A 27,842-nucleotide genomic window follows, 5' to 3' on the forward strand; every position below is an offset into this window, starting at 1 on the left:
TGGGAGAGGAATGCTGGTCAGGGATAATGTTTTCCCTGAAAATATTTAAACTGGAATAAAATTGTTCCTGTCTGGTTTATTCAGCACAGAGCATCATCCCAGTGCAGCTTTTCTAAAATGGATTGAAATACACATCAGAAACACTCCTGCCAGGCTCATGGTACTCCTTGTTCTTGCTCCACTGACCGATCCCATTGAACAAAAGGTAAAATCTTTGCTCCTGAATCTGACATTCCCTGTTTCTGATTGCAGAACTGCAGGCCCCTAATGGGAGTCAAGAAGCAGGGCTTTGCTGTGCCATGGTGTGTTACCAATACTCCAGCCTGGGGAACCTGGGGGAGCTACCAAAGTTACAAGAAATGCTCATTTCATTGGAAATATGACAACCTGGCAGAGCTTCTTTGCTAATTAGTGGTCCATAACTTTGTTGTTCTGAGAGGTTCACAAGGTGCCAACACTGGAGGATTCACTCAAGGAAAGACCTTCACTGGAGAAATTGAATTTGAAAACAGCCTATCATGGCTAAATAATGGATAAATATTTTCTCTTACTTACTGAAATGTGTAATCTGGGTTTAATTCATTCATGTAGGAAAATTGGTAAGTGGCTTTTTAGCTCCCTTTGCATACCTGTGACTTTGAGAATGTAAAATTTTGTCCTTTATGAACTCTAGATACAGATTAATGTAATAATTTTTCATGTGATTTCAATGATACTACAATTTATACCCCAGTAACTTTGCACCATTGCAATTTTTAATTAAACAGAGCTGTTGTGGAGTTGCATTGCCTATAAAAGACAAGCATAAACGAATTCCAGAGCTATGCCTTAATGGATGTATTTTCATGTAGGAGGAATATATAAAAGAATCCCAGCTTTGCCCAGAATGCATTACATACTACAAGATGCTTGACCCAGACTCCCATGGCTAAAGAGACTAAATTTTTGTGGATTTTCTGTACTGGCATGGTAGCATGAATGAGAACTCTTTCCAAGGGCTGCAGTCACCCAGGTTCCTGGCTCTGAATCTAACTTTGAATCCAGCACACAGAGTGCTCCAAGACACTCTCTTTTATAAACAGCATATTTCCACAAGGAGCAGCAGCGTGGAACCCCATATACCTGGGCAGTGCTGAAGACAGGGAAAGGGGCTACAGCTTTTTGAGTCTCCCCAGAAAATGAGCACATTCCTGTTTGTATCTTCGGCCTCAAATGCAGTGTGGGCTGCAGGGGAGGGAGGGGATCCCACTCCTCTGCTCTTGTGAGACCTGGATTGCTGCAATTCACTTCTGGTGACTCCAACACAAGAAGGTCATGAAACTGTTGGAGAGAGTCCAGAGGAGGCCATGGAGGTGCTGAGGGGACTGGAGCAGCTCCCCTGTGGAGCCAGGCTGGGAGAGCTGGGGCTGCTCAGCCTGGACAGGAGAAGGTTATGTAGACCCCAGAGCACCTTCCAGTGCCTGAAGAAGCTGCAGGAAAGATGGAGAGAGACAATTGACAAGAGATGGAGGGACAGGACACAGGGAATGGCTGCCAGTGCCAGAGGGCAGGGCTGGGTGGGATCTTGGCAATGAGGAATTGTTCCCTGTGAGGGTGGGCAGGCCCTGGCACAGGGTGCCCAGTGCCCAAGGCCAGGTTGGACACTGGGGCTTGGAGCAGCCTGGCACAGTGGAAGGTGCCCCTGCCCTTGGCAGGGGGTGGCACTGGATGAGCTTTAAGGTCCATTCCACCCCCAAACCATTCTGGGATTCTGTGTGTGAATATTTTCATGGGATTAAAAAAACACTGTCAAGGACACTCTGTGGTGTCCTCTCTTCCTCTCTGTCTTACTCGCCCCTTTTTACTTAATCTTTTGGCCTTCTATACTAGAATAGATTTGTTTTTAGGTTCTGGGGTGTTTGTAGATTTTGAAAGGTGAGTGAAAAGTTGCCACTGTCTTGAGGATGTTTGCACTTGCAGTTTTACTGAATTTTCTTGCTAGCTGAGTACCAGGCTTAATGACTCTGTGAAGTCTCATCATCCCTTAGACCCATTTAATACAGGCCTTTATTTTCTTTCTTCATTTTTCCCCACCTCAGGCTGCAAAGCTTGTTTTTGTTTGTTTTTTTAATTGCAAGAACATTTCTAGAATGTCTTCATGTCCCTTTTCTCAAGCAGCTGGCAGTAAAGGAAAAAAATTCCTAGGAGATATAAACCAAAGGAACATTACAACCACATATCCATTAATTACTAATATCCAATAATTACTAGTATCCTTCTCAGTGCATTGTAAGATGGGAAAACAGTGACTGGTGCAAGTGCATTACTGGCAGCAGTGCAAAGCTTGATCATTGTCAGTGCAAAAGTAACAAAAGAACCATCCTGATTCTGACAGAAAATTTGCTCCTGTAAAATTTTTCAAGTTCTAAATTCTGGAATTGAATTTAAATCCTTCCTGTTCACACAGGAACAAACTCTCTTTGCAGCTTTGAGATTGCAAAAGGCTAACAATGCAGTAAACCTTGATTCTCCCTCTCTATTCAACCTTTTAATGACTGTCATTGCTTTAGCTTCAAGAGGTTGGTGATCTAATTAGGGCAAATTGAATAACACTGCTTTTATGCTAAAGCGTGAGAAAGTTAATTGAAATCAATCCATGTTCAGTGAAAATGCTGGAGACATCACTGATAATTTAAAGCAATTAAAAGATGTTGTCCTGAAGCAAGGCAGAAACATTAAGTCTAAGAGTCTGTTAAAGAAAACTACCTAAAATATTTAAATGATATTATACAACTAAGATGGACTAGGGATAGCTGAAGCAATTAGAAACCCTGAAGCATATACTCAGTCATGTGTAATCTTCTTTGAGCTATTTCAAGCCATTTGTTTCTCGTAAAGTCATGGATTTTTTTAAATCCCATTTGTGACATTTTGTGAACAATGGTGTGCTACACTTGCACGCCTCCAGTTCTCATTGATGGGCCATTGTGCTTTAAAAAAAAAAAATTAAATTGAAATGAAGTTTCCAGGCTCATTTTAAGTTTTTTGTTCATAGGATGCAAAACATTGATTTGGTAGATCTGAAGGTTATAATCCAGTCCCTTGTTTTTTAACAATTTTTTAAAACATGGCACGGTAAACAGGATGGGTTTTCTTTCTGAAATTCCCAAATCTATCATAAAATCCTTAAGGATGGAAAAGACTTCCAAGGTCATCAAGTCCAACCTGTGGAACTTGCTGAAGGGATGAGAATTCAGAGCTGCACAGTTCTCATTTAGAAGTTTCTTCTAGGATGTGTAATAAGACATGAATAACAGAATAATAATAGTTTTTTAAAAAATTGTAATAATATCTACAAAGTTTATGTTGTTGCTGTCTGCATTTAGGCTCTGGAACATACATGATGTATCTGACTCTGTTACCTGCCACCTCTGGCAGGGCTCGTGCAGTTCATTGAGGAGGCTTAACTGCAATGACACATACTGGGAATGCTGGACAAACGTGAAACTGTATGAAAGATAAACTCCATAAAATACACCACAGGCATAGGCTGAAGACAGCTAAAATTAATCTACCAAATAGTAGTAATTATCTTTTATCGTCTGTCGCAGCTTGTACTTGCACACTGGTAGAAATCTTGGTCTTGGCAGTTTCCTGCTTAGCCAGAGTTAAACATATGGAAATGTAAAGGGAATGATTGGGAATCAACAGCACAATGGAGGTGTCCTGCCAAGGGTTCTCAAAACAAGTATTTGAGCTCATTTTATTGGTGATGTGTATGTCCCAGTCCCAAAGCCTGATTATCCTGCTTCAGCTTCAGCCCTGGGTCCTGAGGGGGTTAGTAACACATCCAGCAGTCCTGACCATCAGCACCTCACGGTCCCCCTCCCGTGAGGGCCATGCTGCACACCAGGCTGTCATTCACACCCCAAAATCTCATGGACATTAGGGATGGCCATCACCTGCTGGAGGGCAGGGTGTGTGCTGCAGAGTCTTCCTCCCTACCACACATCTGTGGGGGATGGAAGAAGATGTGAAGTTGAAATCACACAGAAAAGGAAGGGAACACAACATTTGCAAGACTTTACAGCCTTGGACTAGATATCAGTTAATTTTTATTAATTGCATTATTAGCTGTGTTTGTTCTTATGTATACAATTGCCCCCCTGCAATAGCAAAGGCTTTCACTTTTGGATTGAATGTTACTCATATTAATAGTGGAATTTGTCTTTTGTCCTTCAACTTCTAGTCCTGTGCCAGGTAAGAATCTTGGGTTGACGCAGAATTTTTTTTGCTTCTTTTCCCCCTTTTAAAACTATTTTTTAGGAGAAATTATGCCCATATTCTTACAACAGCCAGGGGGAAAAAAGCATCAGACACATCAAGACTCTAAAACCAGGGCAAAATTGATTATGTTTGAACCAATTTAATGATTTTTCTTGTGTTTTTTTGTTTCTTGAATTGTAAATGTTTTGACTGTGAAATACTGAAAGATACTTTTCATCCCTTTATTTATCTGCATTCAACATGAGGTGGAAGGAATAATATTCTTAGTCAAAAATTGGAAGCAAGTTATTTTAATGTCATTTGTTGATCTTCCATGTCCTGGATTACTGCAGAAAACTCTGCCAACCTTCTGGTCACTCTTTATTGATCTTAAGTGCTGAAATTTCTGTGTTTTCAGATAAAAAATCCCCACATTTTTCTTTTATATTATGAATATTGTGCTATCTCAAATTATATGTCTGCTGTTTGTGTCTACTGTGGTGCCTGCTGCTTCTAACTGGGATTAACATTTTATGTGCAAAAAGTGATGATCAGAGACAATATATTCACTGGACAGGGTAGAGAGAACTTAGAAGTTAATAAATATTTTTGCCAAGAAATGTATTGATTTGTTTGGGTCATTCAGGAATTATGAAATGAGGCTGGGAAGCATCTGGTATTTGGTGCAAAATCTTTCTTCCTCTCAAAATATTTCTGCAAAAAAGTCTAGAAAGGTGAAGAACCAGCTCTGCCCACAAAAAATCCTCAGGACTTCTGTGCAGGTAGCAGCTAGAGATCTTAAAATTACTGCATTTTTAAATGTGCACCTTATAGTAGCTCCAGAATAAATACACTTTTTTTTCCCCTCTTTTTAGACTGAAACTGCACATGGAAACTCAATTTAAACTAGCATTTTACAGGAGGCTTAGCTCAACTCTCTGGATGAAACGTCCTTTCTGAATTTTGAAGAGCAGTCTGAGTTAAGTCTCAGTTTGGCTAAGCTGGTTTTCCCCCATCACTTAGATCACCTCTAACAAGGAGATCACCTCTAACAAGTTTAGCTTTTATGCACTTTCATATTGCACTACAAGCTCACTGTGAGAATGCCATGCCTTATTTCCTCTGCAAGATATTTAATCAAAAATGACCTACAATTTCAAGCATGAATGCCCAACATCTCATTATTAACCACTCCCTGGGACTCTTTAGAGTGGTCTAGCCTCAGCTGGGATGTGGCGACAGGATTCAGGAGACCACTGGTGTTGTACAATTGAGGTCATCTTTTAACTCTCCTTGTTATTTGGTAGGAAAAAGCAGGGGGAAAGTATTCTGATAGGTTTATGTATCAACAGTGAAATTGTTGATCTGTGTGACCTTGGTCTAATTTGAGACCTCAAGAAATCAAGGAAGAGGCAGCCCAAAGAATGGACTCTTGAGGTTATTTGCTTTCCCTGCTTGTTGACTTCTCAAGGGTTTCACTACAAGGACACCTTCCAGGAAGTTCATGAATTTTTCAGGCACCTTTCATCACTAATCTTTCACTTCAATTTGAAGAAAATGGCAAGGTCTGTGCTGAATGACATTGTTACCATTGCCTTTTAATTTGTCTCGTGTCAACCAAACACAACTACCCAGCCTTTGTAATCATGTTGATCTAGCACGCCTTGCTGGTCTGGGCAGAATATTTTTTCCCCATCTTAATCTTTACAAATGTGGTGTTACTTGGTGAAATAAAGCTTGAAAGAGGGTCAGGAAAATGATGACTTGAGCTGAAAGTAATTTTTTTCCCATTGCCCAGTTTTCTCAAAGCCGCTCAGGGATTGTTTGTTTTCCTTTTTTGAAAGAATAAGGTTTGAGTCCCATTCATTTTTTTGACGACTGCAGATAACTGGGTGTTTTGTTCCTAATAAATCCAGAGATAATCCTTCCAATAGCGGCAGCATGGGCTGAACTGATAAAATGGTGAGAATGTGGAATATTGCCTAGATAAAATGTAAAACAAGAAACGTGTGGCCATTCCTATGAGCTTCAATGTTTTTTACCACATCATTTAGTCCTAGGCCTTTGTAATACTGGTGCTAATTAAGTGAGGCTCCAGTTTATGTCAGGCTGCTACAGCAATAATCATGTCCAGTTAAAGGTCACATTAAATGATTTGGGTCTCAGCTCCATAATGGCCAATTCCAACAACACTATTTCAAAACAGTGATACTGTTTAAAGTTTGTAATGCACTCATGCTCTGGCAAGGAAGCTTTTGTGTCTCTATGGTGAGCAGTTTGCTTTTATGAGGATAATTATTATTTTTCTACAGATCCCCTCTTTTTCTGCTTTTACATTTGCAGAAAAAGTGCAGTGAGCTGTTGTAAACTCTCAGTCATCATTTACAGGTTGCAAAGTGGGGTGGTTTGGTGATGTCCACAAAGAAACATGTAGTGAATAAATTGAATTAAATTAAAAGGGGAATGAAAAAAGCAAAAGGAATCTGGTTACGATGTTGTACATGATGCCCTCAGAGTGTTTTGTAGTTCCATGTGATGCATTCATAGAACTTTGACATTGAAATTAAAGCTGGTCAATCCCAGGTAAAGTTCATTAGATATTTTTATCAGTTCTGGGTTTTCAGATTTGCCCCCCATTTGTCATGCTTAAGAATGACCAAAAAAACCCCTGATGCTAGTCAGTGCTAGCATCAGATTCTGCTTTTTTATTACCTTTTTGTTCCTTTAACAATATTTTATGTGCATTTAAATAATTTTGCGATTCTTACTGTGTTTTAAAGGGTGCAGAAATTCTCTTTGACTCATTGTCAAAGAGCTCACCTCATTATTTTATCCTAATTTAGCATGGTTATGGAATGTTCTGGGCCATACTATTAAAATAACAGTGGAATAAGAGATGCTGCTCACAACCCTTGGGATTAAAACCACCAGCATAAATCCTGAGAGAACAACCTGCAGCCATCAGCACAAATCCTGAGAGAACAACCTTCTCACTTGGTGATCCAGCTTTGGTCTGTCCTGTGGGCTTGCCTCAGGGAATTCTGAGGTCACCTTTCCCTTAGGAGCATATGTAGGAGTTACATGTCTATATTCAGGTTGAGGAAAATATTAAACAGAATGACTTTATCCTTTGTAATCTCATGCCCTCAACTTTGGGAAGTAAAATCCCCAATTCTGTTACACCACAGACTGAATTATTTTTTCCTCCTGTTAAAAAGCAAATCAATTTCCCCCCTTTGTAAATGCAGTAATTTGAGATTTGCTGTGAATTTCAAACATTGTTAAGTAGACAAAAATGTACCTTGTAAGTATTTCCAGATTGGACAAAGGTTTGAGTTTTGAGTCTGGGTTTGATGCTAAATTTGCACTTCTCTGACTGATGGGAGCCCTGGGAACCGGGGATGATGTGAGCTGCTCTTCAATCTGCAGGCAGAGAATCAGAGCTGCTACCATTCAGTTTCCATGTATTGGGTTTTTTTAAAATGTAGAACAGGATAACAGGATACTTTTCTTCCAAAGTCTATGATGTCAGGAGTGGAAAAAAAATTATGTATGTATATTTTTTTTTCTAAAGTAGGATTATGAAAGTTTGAAAGTTTCTAAAACACTTAAGCTGAATGGTTCATTATTTTTAAAATTACCAATAAGTAGAAAAAAACATCTTTGCTGACTGCCTGGTATTTTTTCAATGGCATTTTGTTTTGCTTTAAATATTGCATCTGGTTTGCATTATGCTATTTGCCCACCTAGTGAATTTTCATGGATTTTCTATCTTTCAGCACCTAATTTTTGCCTATTAGGTTTAAACAAGATAAAACCAGTCTCTGTCTAAGTCCTCTGGGGAAAAGCTGCAGGTAAGTGGCAATGGCAATTACGGTACATGCTGAACCCAGCATCTCTAAGTACTTTCTGCAAAAATTCTCTATAAAATATTTCAAGTTAGTGTTAATCACATGGTCTGAGTGTTTACCTGGAGGTCTATCCATGAAAACAGCCACACTGAACTAAAAAAAAAAGTAACCAGAGTCTTTGCACTTTAAATGTTGTTTGACTTCTGTTATATCAAGGACTACCTTGATACAACAATGTTTAAATGAAACAAGGTGCTGTTTTGTTATAGGAAACCACCTATGGGAGAAAAATAGTTTGAATCAGTTTTAGGCTGATTTTAGATTTAGGGTTTTTTTCAGTCAGCACAAATTCCAGTTGTGCTTGTTTGCACACCAGACAGTGCAAGAGCATTCTGAGGCATAATTAATTGATGATGCATGTGTGACATATCACGGCACGGTCATTCAGTCCCTCCAGACTGACACAATTATGCCCATTTTATAGTTACAATCAGCCTGCTCTTTTCTGTTGGGATCGTTGTTCTGATGACAGTGAGATTTGATTTGTTTCTTGTAGGAAGTGACCTCTTTCCATTTGATGGTTACCTGTTGCTGGTAGTTTAGCAATGGAGTATAAACAAGATTTTATTTTGAGACACCACAGTGTCTCGGTGATCATGCAGAGATGAAAATGAAGCAGGCTCTGATTTATCCTGCAACTTATTAATGAATAAAATAATTTTTTGTGTGTTCTTGTGGAGCCTTTAACTTACACATTCAAAAGTGCTCCACACTGACCAAGCTGCCAAAGCCTGAAAGGCAGGCAGTTCCTTTAATATGAAAAGTTCAAGCAGCTTATTCTTGCTTTCTAAAGGAGAAAAGTCTTTACTCCCCTTCTCGAGGGTAGCTAAAAGCCTATTCCTATAAGTTTATATTGCTTTAGACTTCATCATTTAGACAAACCTTTGTCCTTGCAGTGTGTAGCTCCCAGCTGTCAGAAACCATTTTTGCAGCTTGTGAATTTAATCAATTCAGTGAGTCTGCTGAAAGTACTAAAACATCATTGAAATTCTGGTTTAAGAAAGCTAGTGCACTAACTGCTCCCCGTGCGACTGCAGACAGCTAAACTGTGAGATATGGACTTTATATTGTAAAGGTCTTAAAAAAAATTTGCACTGATATCCTTGGTTGCAGTTTAACTTGTGGATTAATAGACCTTTAAATTTGAAACCAGCTCATCATCTTGCATTAAATGAAACAAGGCTATTTTGGACAGTTTTTAACAAAGGGTCAAGATAATATTAAAGGTAAATAAATTCAGAAAATTTCAAAACTTACCTGCAGGGGCAGTGCAAGGCCTCCATCTCCAGGATTCTACCCCCCTGTCCATCTCTTCAGCAGCAAAGTCTCCGTACAGGTTTTCTGTAGCAGTTCTGGATTAAACCTTCAGCCTTTTTTTAGTCTGTGTGTGGTATAAACTTGAACCCTGGAGGCAGTCTCAGCTGGTAGATCACTGTATTCTTACTGCATGTTATCTTTGCTTTTCTGTTATTACTCTGATTTTTTTTTTAATTCCATGGTACAGCTCACATCATGACATATATTGGCCAATTTCATGACCTAAAGAGTGGTTACACAATTTTTTGGTGAGGTGATAAATAGGAGTGGTTTCACTCACCAGCATTAATCATGCAGATTGGAAGTACCACAAGGGGAAACCTGGTAAACTCTAAGGCAAGAGGAAATTGTAAGCTCATGCCAAAAGTCAGAAGAGTATCTCCAGAAGGAAATGACGGTTAACAAGGACTTGGTTCTGAAAACTGGCAGTGAAACAAATGGGTGAATTCTGAGAGAATGTACTCACCAAACAGCAATAACACAGCAACAAAGCTGACAGGAATTGGGGATGGTAGTTTGCTGGCAATCGGTTGAAAAAACTGCACTGCGAGGGTTTAGTTAGGGAGATGTGAAAATAAATCACTGAGGCAGTGTCCAGCAAAGTGTATTGACCTTCTCACCAGTACACACATTGCAAATTACAACAATATCAGTGGGAAGGGAAGAAATAGAGGCTAAAATACAGAAGGAAGGAAAATGTGGACAGTGGAAAGCCATCCATTCCAGTGTGAGAGTGGCAATCAATAACTTCTTAAGTAGGCAAGGGAGAGAAAATATCTCCACATGGTGTGCTGTCAGAGGGTGCAGGACCTCAGGCTCTTTTAGAAAGTGAGAACAGTTGCAGTGTGGTACAGATTTGCTAATAATGAGGCAGGGCATTTAAAACCTCTGAGAGATGAATTTCTGAGGGAGCACAGAGAATAAGGAACACGGGAGATGGAACTCAGAGCTCAGATTCCATCTGCCTTCATCTCTGGCTGCCTGGAGTGCCAGGTCAGGATAAGGGGCAGAACACCTCAGTCTCATTTCAAACTTCTGAGACAAACACCTGAGAGAGAACCCAGCATGCAAAAGGGAATGTGCAGAGAGAGCCAGGAAGGAATGCCACGAAACTGCACTCGCCACAGACAGGTCTCTCACTTGTTGATCGGTTTTAGTTGGTTTCCCCCCCTTTTTCCAAGTATGATGGGAAACAGATCTGATAACACAACTTCATGTACCTAAACTGCAGCAGACCCTAGCTGTGCTCACCTGCACCAACTCCCTGCCAAGGCAGAGACACCTAAGCAGGTGGCACAGGAACACGTCCATGTGGGGTGGAATATCTTCAGAGAAGGAGCCTCTACAGCTTTGTAGGCCTTGTCCTACTGCCTCTGAGACTAAAATGTTTCAAAATATAGAGGCTGTCAGTGCTTAGAAAACTAAAGCAATAATGATAATTGAAAAAAAGTCTTTTTAACTTCTCACTAGTCTCACAGTTATGTGCAAGTCAGGCTTATCAGAAGATTTAGTTTTGAAGCCCTGTCATGTTTGTAATCTACCTTATGTTCTTTTGGCATAATGGGACACTCAAAAGAGCTATAAGGTATATTTATCTCAAAGCCAGATCTTTTTTTATATATTTTGTGCAAGAAAAAGAGTGAATTGCAGCAGGTTGTAAGGAGCTTTGCGATTGTTGCTTTTTGTTTTCTATGTTCTTTGACTTTCTTTTGTACGTTGTGGCAGATAAAGCAAAATAAAGTTCCTTCATACAGTATGAAAATATAAAACTACATAAAGATGTCCTTTATCAGAGAACGAGAGAATAAACCATTTTGGGATGTTGTTAATTCACAGAGCACAGTCAGTCATGAAAGTGAAGAAATGAAAGAGTTATCAAATACAATCTTACTCTTTCCTTTCTTTGTGTTTCAAATTTTCCTGACAGAAAACAGCTGACAGGGGATCAAGAAACTTTGCACTTTTCCCAAATGGTATCAACATATGGCTACCTAAAACTGGGGAGAAGTTTGCAGACTGGACAAGTATTGGCTATATTGAAATTCATGCTGAAAATGCAGTGGTGCATTAGGAGTTTTTAAGGCTGCAGCTCTCTGAAGTTCTCAGCCTGAAGCCTTTCACTGAAACATTTAGAAAATAACACAAAACAGGTAAACAGAAGGAATTGATATTTTTGCTGCACACAAATACTGGGTTTAAGGTAAGTCTTTCTATGGTAACTTCTGAGCATTGTGCCCATAATTCAGCCCATTGCCTTGATCTTTTGTCCTCCTCTGTGATGCATGATATACAGACACTTCAAACAGGAGGGTTCTATATTTGCAGCTCTTTTAGCTCTAAGCTCCCTTATATTATACACTGCTTTTTATCCAGCTATGCATTTGGCTGGCTTACAGATCCATACAGAGCTGAAAATGAATGAAATATTTAAGATGCTTTGTTTATCTTTATGTTGTGATCACTTCCAGTGAAACACCCATGTCACCAAGTGCTAGGAAAGTTCCAGCAGAATTCCTGATGAACTTTTTTTGACCTCCTATGCAGTGTGTCAGCTTTTCCCTGTGGCTGGATTATGTATGGCTGTCTTAGCATCCACCACACATCATGATCATCATGGCCTTGTCTTTGCTCTCAGATAGAATGGCAGCCTAATCACAGAATCCCAGAATGGTTTAGGTTGGAAGGAACCTTAAAGATCATTTAGTTTCAACAATTTCCACTATCCCAAGTTGCTCTAAGTCCCGTCCAACCTAGCCTGAAACACTTCTAGGGATACAGGGGCAGCCACAGGTTCTCTGGACAACCTGGAAGTGCCTCACCATTCTCAGAGGGAACTCTTTTTATCCATGAAATAATTCATATGTTTTTTTTGAGTTGGGCTGTTTGTGCACCTCTCCCATAGAATGTACTTAATTAACAGCTTTAATTTTGTTTCTTTTAAAAGGATCTTGATAGATAAAGTAGTCAGTTCTGAAGACTCAAGAATAAATTAAGAATCCTCCTCAGACAGAAATGTAGCTAATTAAATCAAGCTAAACATAATTGGACTCATATCTGGAGTAAAGGTAAGACAGATGGTGATATAAATGAAGCTGTTCACAGCTGTACTGTAGTACTGTACTGTAGTACTACAGTACTACAACAGACTGTAGTACTGTTGCTAGAAGTTTGAGAATCCTCAAAGTCATCATTTTCAATCCCTGGGAATATCATCCTCTTTGAGAAGCCTTGACATTGGAAGCCTAAAAATCAAGTGTCCTGAAACAGTAATTTTGGAAGACAGTGGCAGTTTTTCTCCATCCCAATCTTTAGGCTCTGCAGAATCTCTCTCTTTGCTGTCTGATCTATGTTTTCAGGAGTCATTACTGCCAAGAGCTTTCTAATGTAGGTAAATTAACAGCTCCAAATGATTTATGGGAAGATTTCATGGCAAGTGTTGGGAAAGATCCAAACTTCACAAGAGAGGCAGAGGACCCAACAATTTTTGGTTTGACTTCTGAATAAATGACCAGGTTTTGAGGAGGGCACAGTGCCAGCTTTCCTTTGTGCCATCTTCTCTTCATTCTTCTCAGCTAGAACTACTGGTTCCAGAGAGCTTTCATATATTTTAGCTAGGTTCAGAAATGGCAATGTACATTGTAAATGATCTTATTCTAAGAAAAATGAAGACAATGCAGCAGTGGAGGATATGACAGAAGGAAAAAGAAAGCAGAAAATATTCTTGAAGCAATATGACAAGATAATGCAGTCTTTAAGCATGGTAAATTTGCACATTTTTCTCTTAATTCTATCCAAGTGCCAGGTAAGTGTTAAGATTAATGAAAAATACTCCTCAGAAACTGTTTGCTAAACTTTCCTCTCTAACCTACTTTCAACTCTACAGGGTGAGGAGCTGAATGTAAAGCATTTCCATATATTTATGGTCATTAAATATCGAAAATGTTGAAAGCAATAATGAAATGTCCACTATATTAAGTGTTCTTGAGGAGTTATTAGAGCTGATAGTTTTATTGGGTTTGAATAGCTAAGCAAGTTGTTATCTCCTGCAATTGCACCTGTTGGAATTGTGCTCACAAGGGGTTTGTGAGAAGTGATTGCAGTGGAATGCTGGGAGCAACACCCAATACTGTGGTTTACTTTTTGTTTAGATTTGATACTAAACCTCCAAGGACAGCAAAATCTTTTTAACTTGTAGTGATGGCTTTTAGTTGAGTCTAATTCCAAACAGACTTTTCCCTGTGAAAGCAGTTACTCTAGCAAGGGGGTTTGGTAGGTTCTATTCTGCAAAATATAACCCCAGGGAGGTTTGTCTGCTTTCAAAGATATTCCCTTCCTAAAGAAGAGTTCAGAGAAACAAGCTGGCCAGAGAATTAAGGAGGAAAATAATTTTTAGTCATCTGCCATGTCTCTGCTGCCTTCCCCTCTTGCTGTGTGCTCAGTCTAATTTTTGTGTCTTGTTAGGAGCCACATATCTTGATGATGGAGCTGTCAGCCAGGGAAAATAACTTTCTTTAATTTCCCTTTCAGGGTCTGGTAGCCCCATGTGAGAGCAAAGGTTTGGAACGTTCTGGCAGTTCTCTTCATTGAGCACATCACTGGTGCAAATAACAGCAGGTCCAGTAACCTTGTGGTGGAACAAGATATTGGATGATATATCTTTCAGGAAAATCCCTGATCAGGAGATACAAAAGCTTCCCAGAAATTGCATAAATTAAGATGGTTTCAGGCTGGGAATATTCCCATTCTTCTTACCTCACCGAGGCTGGTGACCTCTGACCTTCTGCTTTGCTGTAATTGTTGCTTTTCATAGATTTTTGGAGAGATTGCTGTTTTACATTTAACACTCCTTCTCTGCCTACCTAATAGTACTGATCAAGCCAGCCAGGAAGACCAGGCAAGATAAATTAGATGCTTAATTTGCACATCAGGAACTTCAGGCAACCTAATTTTAAGAGGACATTTTTATAAAGTAAAATGGCACTGTGCATATATTAGTAATTGCCAGTTCCACAAAATTATTAATGATAGATGAGCTCTGGGCTTGGAATCTTTGCATAACTTAGTGTTTGAAGGCTGTGCCATGAAACACAGACAACAAAACTCATTAGGAAACTTATCACATAATTGTCAATATTATTGTAATTTATATTTTTCTCCATCACTCTCCATACAAAAATACATAAACCAACAGTTATAATACAGATTAGTCACATTGTGAATATTCTTCCCAAAAAATAAGTTGATTTTAGCAATCTGAAAAGAGAACAATGTATTCCTGGACATGCTGCTGTCTCGCATTGTTCATCCCTTAAGGGTTCCCATTTTCCTGACATGGCCTGAACACTGCAGGGTTTTTGGGTGAGTTTGTGTTCTTGCATCTCCTCTCCTTGGTCCTTCAATCCCTTCTAGACACATTCTGCCTTTCCACATCTTCTATGCTTTATTTACCTTGGGAGCCAGCCAAAACCTACAAAGAAGATCAAAAATATGTGTTCTGAGGTGGTTTATATATCTACTTGATTTTGGGCTGATCTCTCTCTCTCCCACATATGAATACATGAGGATCAAGGTTGCATTCTCCAGCCCTGCTCTCAGACCCTGGTTCCAAGCTCTTCTCCAAAGTTTTCCAAAGACTGTTGGAAAGAGAGCCACAGAATTGGCCCTGTGAGGTTCTGCGTGTGTGAACACAATTCAGAGCTGCTTTGTCTCTTCCAATAAACCTTTGAAAAAGTGTTCTGGTACATTTTTTTAACAGACAGATTTTCAGATATTTTTTCAGATTTTTTTCCCAGAATTTTCTCGGTTTGAACTTTCCATCACATGAAGACAAGCCTTCTGTTTGTTTAGTTCTTATCATTGTGAATTTTAATATCAGTGGAGATGATTGACTGACAATCTTTTGTTGCTTTGTGCTTCACTTTTGTGTACACCTTGAACATATATGTCCTATTACGAATACAAAATTATATGTGGATATATATTTTTAGTGATGGTACTGATTTTAAAAACTTCTGAAAACTGCCTTGAGAACCCTTTAAATCAGATTCTTGTGTGGCATTTCTGGGAATGCTGAAGAGATAAAATATTGGCCATCTATAAAATTGTGCACTTTTTTTTTTCTGTTTCACAAACAGGTTTTATTCTTTGCATCTCATTTACACATTGTTGAGTGCCACAGTATATCACAGTACAAGCTGGTTTGCACTGGGCAATTAATTCAGTTACAGATAAGAGACCCAACTGGCCCCTGGGTTGACTAACAGGTAGGGAAAACCTTTCCCAAACAAGTTCTTGGCCCTGATCAAGTTCTTGGCCCTGAACCTGGCTGGTAGAGGAAAAATATACTATTAGACCCAGATAATTCTGTGCAAACTTTGCAAAAGCTAACCCTTTTCCTTTGAGATAAAGAGGAAACCTTGTCTGGAAGAGGTTATTTCAAGTTCTCATTGTGAAAAAGAAACACCTCAGCAATAGTAGACGCCAGGTAATATTAAAACATATGCAAAATTGTAAGTTTTGCCTTATTAATGTTGTTCAAAAGTCCATGTTTTATTCCTATTTTTTATTAAAACAAAGAAAAGGGAAAAAAATTTGGGGTGAATGTACACCCCCCCTTTAAGTCTTGGGTGATATAATGTTCTCATGTTTTTCTCACATCTTTCAATCAATCATATAACAGTACAATCATCTGGTGATGTTCAGCTGCCCAAACCCAAGGTAATGGTGAGAGTCCTCCTCACCAATAGATGGGGGGCATCCTTGAGATCTTATTATCTGAGAGCAGAGACATGAATGCCTTTAAATGGACACTGAGACACGTTGGACACCTGCCAGATGTGTCCGGCCTGCACCACGTCCTGCTCAGGACCACAGGCAGCATCCTCCTGGTGACCCCTCAACAGCCATCACAGAGCCCAGTAACCAGAACAATTGATCACCGACCTCATGGAAACCTGGGACTCTTGAAGTGACAGTTATTTCATTTGTTTACCAATTATTTTTTCCTGTTTACAAACTGTTTTTTCTGTTTACAGATTGTTTTTCTAGTAATTGAGTTTTTCCCTAACAGTTCTAGGGGTTAAATGGTTTTAGAGTTATATAGTTTCTTGCTTTTAGAGATAAGTTGTAACTTGTAACTTCTAAGAAAATAGCCTGTGACATGTTAGCCTGAAAGGCTATTAGTAGTTCTCACCTAACAGCTCCTAGACGTGAATGCTGCAGCTCTAGTGATACATGGCCTCAAGCAAATTAGACCCATTCTGTCTTCTGTCACCTGGTTTGCAAAGGGCCCTGGCAGATGGGTGACAGAGAGCAGGTTGCAGTTTTTAATAAAGAAAAAATGAAGGAGATATCACCGTATATCACACTACAAGCTGGCTTGTACTGGGATAAATAATTTGGCTATAAATAAGAAACCCAACTGGCCACTGGGTTGACTGACAGGAACCTCAACCGATTACATTCCATCCTAAGCTACAGACATCTCACTGGTCAGGGAGCTGGGCAGTGTTAAAAGATCAGACCAATGGGGTTATCCTTTATAAAGAGGGGCTCAAGGATTAAGCTCTCTCCGTTGCCATGTGAACATTGGGTGAGTGGCTATCTCTGTCTCTGTCCGCATTTACAGCTGAGAACTGTAGCTGGCAAAGGGTGAAGAAGAATATTCTCCAGAGCCTTTGCATGCTCTGTGTCAACTTGGATGAATATAGACACGTGTGTGAATTTTGAAGTAAATTTAAAAATTTGAAAGGAATAATATAATAGAAAGAACTTTCCAATGTTTAGCTTGTTATATAATCTGCATTTCATAACAAATGCTCTAGTTTTGTTTTTTGGTGTTCGTTTGGGGTTTTTTTGTTGTTTTTTGGGGGTTTTTTTGTATTAGTAAAATGGTTTTGGATTTGTGGGGACAAAAAAAAATCTGAATTCATTCATCTGACCTGTGAGTATCCCAACAGGTGGAACACACTCTGGGACAGGGAATGAACATGAGGAGACCCTGGAGGAGCTGAGCTGGAGAGGAAATCCAGCACCTGCACAAACCTCCTGTTTTCACCATTAAACTGTTGTTCTTTCAATCTAATTTTGACCATCTGATTTGGGCTAGGGAAAAATGCTTCTTCTTGATACAAGTGTCACACTGTGATGGGAAGCTTAGATATCCACTGTGATGGGAAGCTTAGATATCCACAATTTAGTTGTTTTTCTCTTCTCTCTACATTGTCTTGTTTTCTTTGCTCAAGTGAGACCCCACCTGCAGAGCTGCCCCAGCCCTGGGCCCAGCACAGCCAGGACCTGGAGCTGCTGCAGAGAGCCCAGAGGAGGCACCAGGATGAGCAGAGGGATGGGGCAGCTCTGCTGGGAGGAAAGGCTGGCACAGCTGGCATTGTTCACCTGCACAGGAGAAGCTTTGGGCTGAGCTCAGGGTGGCCTTGCAGGGCCTGAAGGAGCTGCAGGAAAGATGGAGAGAGACAATTGCCAAGGGCTGGAGGGACAGGAGCCAGGGAATGGCTGCCAGTGCCAGAGGGCAGGGCTGGATGGGATCTTGGCAATGAGGAATTGTTCCCCGGCAGGGTGGGCAGGCCCTGGCACAGGGTGCCCAGAGCAGCTGGGGCTGCCCCTGGATCCCTGGCAGTGCCCAAGGCCAGGTTGGACACTGGGGCTGGAGCAGCCTGGGACAGTGGGAGGTGTCCCTGCCATGGCAGGGGTGGCACTGGATGGGCTTTATGGTCCCTTCAAACCCAAACCCTTCTGGGATTCCATGATTCTGTGATTGTACTTGTCTGCCAGTGGCCCCTGTTTAATGTTGATACCCAGAGGCCACATTTGTTTCCTTCTTGAACAGAAATAAAATCCAGTTTTACATGAGACACTGTCTGTTTGCATCTCCTGTAGATGTAAGGAGGTGCTGTAGATATTTCAGTACCCTGAGGACATCTTTATATAATGATTGCTCTTGGGCTGAAGCAATTTAAAAATCCCAGTGCATACACTTGATGTTTAGTATAACGAATGAGGGCAAATGCAAAAAGAATGCAATAAATAAGCTAAACACTGGAGAATACTAGATCTAGCCTACATTTAATAGAAGTGCAGCCATCATAGAAAGAATTCATGTTTATAAAGTGCAGCTGTACTTTGTTCTTTTAACAAATCTTTGGGGCAAGTTTGTCTGGAGAGCTGAAGTTCTAAATTCAATTTCCCATCTCACTTCAATTTTTGCCATCCCAATTAATGCATTTAACTAAATGCTATTTTTAACTATAAAGCTAATAAGAATAACAACAACAGGAGTTTATCTGAGCATCTCTTTCCAAGATGTTGTAAATAAAGTGTGCAAGTGAAAGAATTAAAGCTCTCCTTCCCCTTTAGCCGCTGCTGGTGTGGTCAAATCCACAGTTCCTCAGCTTTGGGTTTTACTCCTTACATTCCACACTTACTGCTCAGCTCTGCCCACTGCTCTTTGAAGATTTCCCCCTCTTTCTGTCACTCTCTCTGGTTGTCATGGTTTAAGATGGTGAATCCTTTTACCGTCACATTTTGGTTTTTTCTTTCCCACTCCATATATGTTTTTTGAAGTTTGATTTGCAGCAGCACTGGGCAGCTCAGGAGGCCCATGGGGATGCAGTGGAGCCCTTGTGTGAGCTGGATGTGTAACCTCGACTGTTTCAGTGTTTAGGCCCCCAACTCATTGCAGAGCTGCAGTGGATCTGACAGTCTGACCCATGCTCCTGTAACCCAAACCCTCCATCTTTGCCTTCATCCCAGCAGGGTGCAGCCTGCTTGCATGTTCAAGAGATCTTCCTCCTAGGAGAGGATATTAAATGTTCAGCTGCACAGTCAGGATGAGAAATCTCCTTTATGAGCATGGTTGGATAACCTTTGGTCTTGCCATGGGTATAAAACCTAAAATAGAACATACAGCTGGTTCCAGTACCAGGCTGTGTCAGGAGAAATCACATTTTTTTTTATTAACATGGTGTGTTGAGCATCATTCTACCACTGACTGAGTTTTGACAGCAATTGTTTGTATCCTTTAGAAAGAAAACAGAATTAAAAGCAAAATTTTTCTGTGAGCTTTAACAGTGGAAGAAGGAAAGCACATTAGTAAGGAGACACCACATTGCAAATTAATGTAAAACTTAGAGTTTCTCAGCAGTTGCTTGGAATTTTAGTGCTCTAGAGTGTATTTGCATCCACAGTTACACTGAGATTTCTTGAAATATTTAATGCAGTGCTTTATTCATAATTTATGTATTTTTAGACATAATGTGAGCAGAATAGATCTTTCTTGTGACTGCACAACTGCAGGTGAAAGTATCAACATTTACAGGAAGGATAATATGAGCTGTGATGTTTTTACAGGAATTTAGATTTACATATGAAGGAATATTAAAGTCATAAAGTAGCATAAGGAGATTATTGATTTAAATCTGGTTCAATTTTTAAAATGTAATCTGCTCTTCAGAATAAGAAGTTCTTTGCAGTATCTCACAGGCAAAACAAATTCTTTTATCCCGTAACCTTCTTAATCTTTTTAACTGAAAGAGAGAAGATTTAGATGGGATACAAAGAAGAAATTTTTTACAGCTAAGAGTGGTAAGGCCCTGGCCCAGAGCAGCTGTAGCTGCCCCTGGATCCCTGGCAGTGCCCAAGGCCAGGTTGGACATTGGGGCTGGGAGCAGCCTGGGACAGTGGGAGGTGTCCCTGCCCATGGCAGGAGTGGGATAAATACAGCTCCTTCAAGAGCATTATCTGTGGATGATAGCAATTGTTTTAAATGGCTTAATGATATCACAGCTAATTACAATTCTTTGACTTTTGGTCACCGAAATCCAAGTGAAACTGATTTACAAAAGTTGTGCTTGTCTGTTGTTGCTTAGTGAGAAAAAAAGAAACTAAAGAAAACAGAAGTATGTTCGAATGGATAGGATAGTATCCAGTGCATTCATTAAATATCCCACTATTAATCAGTAAACTCTTAGAGGCTGCTGATTCTTTGTTCCCCTGGTTCATTGCTGAACCAGAGATGATTTTGCTGTAGCTGACATGCAGTGGCCAGTCCACCCTTCCCCTCCTCTGCTGGCCCTGCTCCAGGAGCTCCTGGCCCTGCTGTGCTGAGGATCCAGAGCTGGACACAGCACCCAGAGGTGACACCGGGGCTGGGCACAGGGGCAGGATTACACAGTTTATTCATCATCAGCTTTCACTGGAGATTTCTCTTCTTACCAGGGTTTATATAATTTTTAACCAACCCTAGCATTTTCTATCATTTGTTTCTTCTTCACTAATTAGTTGCTAAGGAACTGTACTTGCTAAGTAGGAAGGTGTCCCCTGCACAGATTTTTAGAGCCCTTTTGATTAGGAGCCACATCTAAAACCCCTGTGAAATTAATAGGGAGTCATAAAATCATAGGATTATGAAATGGTTTGGGTCAGAAGGAACCTTAAAGCCCATCCAGTGCCACCCCTGCCATGGCAGGGACACCCTCCACTGTCCCAGGCTGCTCCCAGCCCCAGTGTCCAACCTGGCCTTGGGCACTGCCAGGGATCCAGGGGCAGCCCCAGCTGCTCTGGGCACCCTGTGCCAGGGCCTGCCCACCCTGCCAGGGAACAATTCCTCATTGCCAAGATCCCACCCAGCCCTGCCCTCTGGCACTGGGAGCCATTCCCTGGCTCCTGTCCCTCCAGCCCTTGGCAATTGTCTCTCTCCATCTCTCCTGCAGCTCCTGCAAGCACTGGAAATCCATTAGTTTTTCACCAGACCTTAAAGCAAAAATTCTTGCCTTTCTACAGAGGCAAATTTTTTGGAGGAGGATGCACAGATCTGATCAGCCAAGAATCTGGAGGTGTCACTCTTGAGGTTGTTGGTGTTGTGTTTGTGCTCAGCTTCATCATGAGTTTTATGGGCAAGAACGTTGCGATGGGATTTAATGACATAATTTGGGCTTTCTGCTATGGAAGAGAGCATTTTTGTTTAGCAGGTGTTTTCCAGGATTTCTGAGGCCAAGCTATGTGCACCCACTGATTAGGGAGCCTTTGGAATGTCCTCTCCCAGTTTGTATGACTGCAAAAATTCACCAAAATTAAGTTACATTTGGAATAAACTAAAATCCAGCCAGGGAGCAACTCAAGGTCTTTTATTTCAAATGTGGAATCCCTAAAATTTCTCTTTGACTTGGATTTAAGGAAAAGAGGTTTGAAACTTTCATTCAGGGAAAATGATTAGTGTATGAAAATTCTCTCTTAAAATAATTAAAAGTCTCTATTTTTTTTTTTCATATTATGTCCATTTATCTGAATCATGAGCATGAGTACCTGTTGTGCATGACAGTTATATGTTAATAGTGACTTCTCAGAATTTAATCTGTAATAGAGAAGTCAAAACAATCTATTTTAACCATTAAATCTGGACTTTGCTTAGCATGTACTAAAACATTTTTCTATTCAAGTGACTTCCCATCACTGGTTTTTTATCAAATCAGAATTTATAATTTTATCAAGACCAGATCAAGGTTCAGTGAATAAAAAGAGCATGATTTCAAAAGAGATGTTTTCCTAACATCAGAAACAGCCAGGCTTTGTTTATCTGCAATACTGAAATTTGAACATAATTCTGTGTGAATTCAGTATGGATTAATATTCTAAACACAGAGTATGTGGTCACTTCCTACCTCTAAGGAGAAATGAAATTAAGATACTGTATCAGACTGGCTTTATGATAAAAGTAGTATATGGGTTTTCTGAACCACACAGTTCTTGAATAAGTTCTCTCAGCATTCCTATTCAATATGTTAATTTAATGTAACCACTAGAATCACAAGTGTGGTCTTTCCATGAGTAAGATAATTAAAGAGTTTGAAAACTAGGATTAATAAGTCATTATAGCAAGTTTAGTTTCAATTAACATTATAAATGCAACTATTTTAGTAAGTAATTGACATCTGATTAGCATGTTGTTGGGTATAGCTGTTTAGATATTAATCAAACTTCCAAACCTTGCTTACAAAATCCCTTAAAGACATGTACATAATTTCCCTTTATTTACATGGGAACTAAGCTTATCTTTTATGTGTGTTTGCTCAGGGCCACAACTTGGAGCATATGCTGAGACTATTATTTATTAATTATAGGCAGAATTGCCAATATGATTCAAAAGTCCATGGGACAGCACTTCTGCCTTTTTTGATATACTCTGTGTAATCTCAACCATTGCAGAGATTTCTTGGCTCTGTGGGTGTCAGCTCACAGAACTGCTTGGTTTTGTGTCTGAATCTGAGCAAAGCAGCAGCTTCGTTTGGAAAAAATGAATGAAACTAATTTGTTAGCAGCTTTCCTTTGAAAAATGAATGAAACTAATTTGTAAAAAATACAGCAATGAGTCTTTCTGATGAAAAAGGTAATAAAAATTCAAGGCACGAAAGCATATTTTATGCTTAGATCCAGTTAGTTTGTGCTTGAGCAGACTAAATTAAATACTATAAATTCTGTCCAAGAAATGTAAATACTAGAAGGTAAATCTGACTAAAACATGCAGCTAAAAAGGAGGGGCTACTTTTAAATTTAATCTCTTAGATTTGAAATTATTTGCTCTAACTAAAATTATGTTTGGTCACTGATAATATACTTGTTATCATTAAATATATGGGAAATATGGAAAAAACTTGCTTTAAAGATTGTCACAATAATGCTTCCGTAACAGAAGAAAAGATTGTTGTTTCTTACATTGGATATGAATCAGAAGGAAAAACCTTAAACTATGGGGAAATTTATCTGATGGGATGATGAGTGAAAATATCAAATTGCTCTCTTTTGTCAGAGCTCTCTTTGCTCTCCTGAGACACCCAGTGCAATACACTGGGTGGCAGAGCACGGCCTGAGGGGGCACAGTGCAAAGGTGAGGATCCTGCTCTGTGCACTCATCAGAAATGGAGAACAGGAACTCCAGCCATTCCTAAAGAAGATCTGCAGTCCTCCATGGGGAGGAGTTCACACAGAAACTTTATATCTGACTTTTTATTTGATACTGTTTCATTTTTCCACTCCTGTCCCTGACTGGCACGCACCACACCAGACGGTTCTGGCCTCCTTTGAGGAAGATGAGGGCACCGTTCATTCCTCTGCAAGAATTCCACTCAGGAGACTCACTCAAAGGGCTTTGGCAGCCCTTTGAAGCCACTGAGGAGTCAGAGCTCCACATCCAGGGAAGGCAGAACATGGAAGGTTGTTGGGAAGAACTTTGAAGCGTTTTTAGAATCTTGAGAGTCTCATTGAGAGCCTAATGGGGTTTATTTTATTGTGAAATCACTACTGCCCAGGGTATGGCTGTGCTGGCTCTGCCTCCTTAGGAAAGGGGCTTTCCTAAGGCATTGGGAAGTTTAGTCCCTCTCAAATCCATCCTGAAGAGGGTTCCCTGTACCCCATTACCCCCTGTAAGGAATGAAAATAATCCAGGAGTGCTATAAAACAAACATTCAGCCCCTGTAAGAGCACACCCCAGGTTACTGCCCAAATTGCTGGCTGAGGAAGGGCAAAGAAACCAAATTTGCCCCATTTGAATGGTTTACAGTGAAATACTTCCCACATGTCAGCTTTTACTGGCAGCATTTACAGAAAAATTGAAGAATTCCAGTAGTTGAACAAATCTCTCATCTTTATTCTTTTGCATAGAATAAACAAAAATATTTTTTCAAAATTTAAATGAAATGGAAATTGGGGATTAACCAGGCAGTAAGTGAAAGCAAGCTGCAGCCTCGAGCACATTTGTAATTAGGCAAGTTACAAACACTTCAGTAATGAGGATAATAGAAATTCTGACAGGTCCTGTAATGGAGAGAGCTTGTAAGCACCACTGTAATAAATAAACAGAGATCTATTTGATTTTTTGTTAAAGGCTAGAAGCCCCAAGAGTTTTATGTTACTTCCTTTAGTGCTTGGTGAGACTGTTTGTATGAGACTTTCCTCTACATTTTAAATCACTTATTGGTGCTTTGGCAGCATCTGTTAGATTCCATTAGATTCATTAACTCTTCTAAAGAGCATTGCTCTGTGGAAATAGCTGAAACAGCTGCCCTGTGTAATTTTGTTATTGCTTTAATTTACTCAGAATTCTGTTTTAACACTCCAGCTGTTAAAGAGGAAAAACCAATCAATATAAAAGCACTTTCTCCCTCAGTATTCTTACATGTACAGTTTGGGGGAAGATGGCTGAGAAACTAAACAAATGTAAGGCTTGTTTCATTATTTTCCAGGAGATTTCGTGGAGCTACTGGAAGTAGATAGCACTTCTGAAAATGTCAGCAATGGAGCACTTCGCTGTGGGGTGAGCTATGCTCCTCTGCCAAACTGCTTCTCTCACACCATGAAACATCTGTCAGTCTGCAAGCCCAGCTGCCTTCTGTCCAGCACCACTTGTTCCCTCTTAGATCCTGGCCAAATTGAGGTGAGAAGATCTAGACAACATGGGCTGTGCTGGTGTCCTGAAAGCCTTTTTTATTTCCTCCAGGAATAAGGGATAAGATTTCACTGAGCATCCCTGTGCAGCTGCAGGCCTGCTTCTGGAAATGGGTGAGTCCATTTGTGAAGCTCCTTTGATTTGCTAACAGAAACCTTTATGTGTTGTAGTGTGTATTCCTGTTTCAAGAACACAGAATTGCTTTATTTTTATGGTTCCACCAAGACCATCCAGTGAGAAAATTCAGGGTTCTCCCGTTGTTGTTGAATACTGATTAGAAGTACAAAACTGCAGAGCAGGGTATAACAACAACAACTGATCTGGCAGCGGTTCAGCTCAGTACCTCTTACAGAAATTGATTGAGTCATGCCAACTTAAAGCTTTGGTCTTTGTTACCAATATCTTAGAAATACAGCTACAGAAGGGTTAAATCCATAAAGGAATGTTTGGTTTCTTTCCAGGTGGAGAGAGGGGAGCAAGAGGGAAAAGAGATCTTAATCTCTTTCATCTTTGCTTCTCTTCTGATGTCTTTAGTGAAATGAGGCAATCTTCTTAAATGGGACTTTAAGATGAGATCTCATGGAGCGTTTTCCCACTCCAGAGGGCAGGGTTAGATGGAATATTGGGAAGGAATTTTTCCCTGGCAGGGTGGGCAGGCCCTGGCACAGGTGCCCAGAGCAGCTGCCCCTGGATCCCTGGCAGTGCCCAAGGCCAGGTTGGACACTGGGGCTCGGAGCAGCCTGGGACAGTGGAAGGTGTTCTGACCCTTGGCAGGGGATGAAATGAAATAGCCTTTAAAATTCCTCCCAGCCCAAACCATTGTGGGATTGTGTGTTTATCTGCATGGGATGAGTCTTATGTTTCCCAGCTTTTTTCTGCCAACTTGTGGCATTTGCCTGTAGAGATTTGCCTGTAGACTTTGCAAACACAGAAGATCCATTGCCTTCTTTCCAACAGGCAGATCAAATAGTATTTTCTTGAACAAAACTGCCAATTTGAGCACAATCAGCCAGTTGTGCTTTAAGATGTGTAGTCTGGAGGGAGGTAGTAAAAGTTCTGGAGTACTACTTTAGAAAAGATTCTTTCAGTGCTCTTTCCTAGAGGGCTTTGCTCTCAAACACTGTTATCTCCATTACCTGGGTTTTAACCGAACTATTCTCTATTATTTAATTTAAAATGTGTGGCTGCATTTCTCGTCACAGAGAAAAGCAAGGCACAACTTCCCAAGGATATTTCTGGGATTCACGTTCTCTGAACCTCAGAGAAAGGAAAAACAATTCTTATCTCATTTACTCTCCTGTGTTTTGGAACAAGTGGAATGCATTGAGGAAGATTATTTACCTGAAGGAATTTGATTGGATTCTGGTTGTATTTTGATTCATTGACCAATTGAATCCACATGTGTGTCAGGACTGTCAGCTGATGTTGTATTGCACTAAATAGTTATTTAGTTGTTTGCACTGGATGTTGAAAAAAATGTTATTGGGTCACGTGGATGGTATATTCCCCCTCACATGGTTTCTCCCTCACATAACCCCCTGGTTTCCGTATGCCCTGGTGGTCTGTCCCACGGGTGGTCCCTCCCCTCGCCCCTCCCCAATGTTATCCCATTGGCCATGGTCCTATTTCCCCACCCCCATCACCTGGGGTATAAAACCCTAAGGCAGGTGTGGTTCTGCCTCTTTGTTACCTGGGTGCTTGCTGCCACCAGAAGTGTCCTGTCTCTAGCTAATAAACTGGATACTCATCTCCATGTGGCAAAGAGCGCTTCTCGTCTTTTATCCTCTGTCTATGTAATTCCGTGTGGGCTTTAGTCCTGAGCAAGCTGGATCTGGATTTATCTTAGCCCAGAGACCCATGGATTTATTGCAAGCTGACAGTCACAAGATTCTGGGCAGTTGAGTTGAGTGCTTGGCAGATTCAGTTTGGAAGAAGTGTAATATAGTATAGAATAATATAGTATAATAAAGCAAATAATTAGCCTTCTGATAAGATGGAGTCAGATGCATCATTTCTCCCTGTGTCAGAGGTTGCCTCGATTTACTATAAAAATGAGTCAATTTTTTTTTAAACAGTCATGTGATTTCATGTCCCAAATCCAGTGAATTAGGTATGCTGGTCTTGTGCCATCTGATAGTTAAATGCATCTCTTTCAAATTAAGTTCTTTTAAGAGCTGTTTCTGATATCCCAGTGATGCAGAGCACACAGGGAGACCTTTTACTTCTCATTGTTAATAAGTTTTCAGATGTTAAACTCTAGATTTCTGCTGTCAATGGCAAATGTTTGTTTATGTCCTCCTCAACAGCTGTCATGTTAGTGTCACTCTTTCCTTATTTTTTCCTTTAATTGCCTTTCAAGGTATAGTCTTGAAGATGAAAGGCCAGGTGCCTTCTTTCAAAGGTCAGGCTAAACTGGCAGTGATGCTCATTGCTGTTTTCTGAAAGTCAGCTCCCTTGTCTCAGCAGATGAATATGTTGTCATAGCACAGGTATGCAGCATATCAAAAATAGTATACTTTGTACTGTTCTTCTCTGCAAGTTTCTAGCATGTTATCTTTTAACACTAATTTACTGCCAGAAGACCCACTTAGTCCCAATATACTCAGAATTAAGGTTAAGGTATTTCTAGTGTGGATAATGCAACAATGGATATGAAGTTTAATCAAGTATTTGGACAGATATAAATATTTTTTTCCCCTATTAATTTATTTCTGAACACACTAAGGGTGCCCAGCCTTTGGCTGAAGGCAAAGCCTATCTTAAGATTCTCTATTTTATTAGGGATATAATATTTTTTTCTCTGTGCTGTTTATTACTCTGCTGCCTGCTAGCAGCTAAACAAGAAGATAATGGCTCAAAGGGAAAACACGTCACTGAGAATTAACTGCATATGTACAACACGGTCCAGTCTTTGC

Source organism: Agelaius phoeniceus, chromosome 12 (genome assembly GCF_051311805.1).
Source record: "Agelaius phoeniceus isolate bAgePho1 chromosome 12, bAgePho1.hap1, whole genome shotgun sequence".
NCBI lineage: Eukaryota > Metazoa > Chordata > Aves > Passeriformes > Icteridae > Agelaius > Agelaius phoeniceus.